Raw genomic sequence first — 1,724 nt, forward strand, 5'->3', positions numbered from 1 at the left:
CCATTCCTGGAGCAACTGATGTCAAATACCAGTTGATTCTAAAGTACCAGCCTAGCTTCAGAGCTATTCATGAGTATTGATGGTGCATTTATAAAGACACAAATTTTGTCCTAACTTCTCTTTCTGTCCAATACGGCCTCTTTGTTTTCTTTCAATGGATGTTGACCTCAAAATCACTCCCGAATATCCTTTACACTAATATTCATTTCATAGCCTACTCTTTGGGTAATTAAACTTGCAAAATGTTTATTACACTAATGAGATTATTTACTTCATTATTATAATATTTATGATCCTTGATCTGTTTCCAGTCTTTACTATATGTGCAGTAATTTTTTTTTTTTAAATTTCAATGCTAAATCATATGTGACATTTTTGGAAAACACTTTAAAGAGCAATTCAAGTTTTGAGAAACATGGCAGAGTGAGAGACATCCCCAGATCTCTCCCCTTGAAACAACAATAAATTGAACATCTAAAACTCAACAAAAAAACACCCAAACTGCATACCACCACATCTGAGCATGAGATCTGAAATAAGAGCTACCACAGGTCAGAACCCCAGGTGTGGGACAGTGGACTGGGAGAAATAAAGAAGCTGCCTATCACAGCTGCCGGAGCTCCTTGTAGAAGAAGGGAGAGGGGAGAAGGTGCGGTGACTTCCCTGCACATCCATACCTGGGAGTGTTGTGTGCTCTATGTGGCCGTCATCAGGGCCCAATCATTAGGGCAGGAAGAGAGAATCAGGATAGCAGAGAAAAAACAGTTGATTTTATCAACATCATTTACAAAACCGAGGTTGAGCCGCAGCCTCCAACTCCCAAACCAGAGGGCCCCTTTCCCCATCCCCTCCGAGACCAAACACTGCTGAGCCCAGGGGAATCTGAGCAAATGCTACTGAAACTGTCCATAACACAGAGAGAGACTGAGAATGACAGTAGCAAGCGTGATTAAACATCAATAAGAAAAAAAAAAGACATTATTAAGGCTTTATATAAAGCAGGGATCAAAGAGACTTAGATGCCACCTACTGGAAACCAAAAGAAAAATACCTTCTTTACAATAGGCTAAAGAGAGACCTTTATATAATAAATCTTTCTGAAAAACAAGCAGAATACAATTTCATTAATGCTCAGGCGGAGACATAGTCCATTAAACAACATGAACGACCAAGATGACAAGGCAACTCAGAAACAAAGAGAAAAATTTCCAAAACTAAGGTCACAGACAGAAATATGAGACTTAAATGACAGAGAATCCAGGATGGTACTTCTGAAAAAACTCAGTGAGATCCAAAATAAGTCATATCAACAATTTCAGGAATTGAAAAAACTACTAGATGAGCAGAATGAGCTCTTTAGAAAAGAGATTGAAACCTTCGAAAAGAACAGAATAGATCTTCTGGAGATAACACACACACACACACACACACACACACACACACACACACACACACACCCCCAGAGTTGGAAAATGAAAGGAAATACTTGGAAATAAAGTCGACCATGGAGGAAAGGATCAGTATATCAAAGACAGAAATCTAGAAATAAATCGAAAGGAAGAAGAGGGAAACCAAAAAATGAAAAATAATGAAAGAGAAATACAAGAACCAGTTGATACCATCATGAAAGGAAACATAAGAATAATGAGCATTCTCAAAGGGGAGGAAAAGGAGCAGAGATTAGAAAGCATTTTCAGACAAATAGTTGACGAGAATTTCCCAAA

The sequence above is a fragment of the Pteropus alecto genome, unplaced genomic scaffold, assembly GCF_000325575.1.
Source record: "Pteropus alecto unplaced genomic scaffold, ASM32557v1 scaffold119, whole genome shotgun sequence".
In the NCBI taxonomy this organism is placed as follows: domain Eukaryota; kingdom Metazoa; phylum Chordata; class Mammalia; order Chiroptera; family Pteropodidae; genus Pteropus; species Pteropus alecto.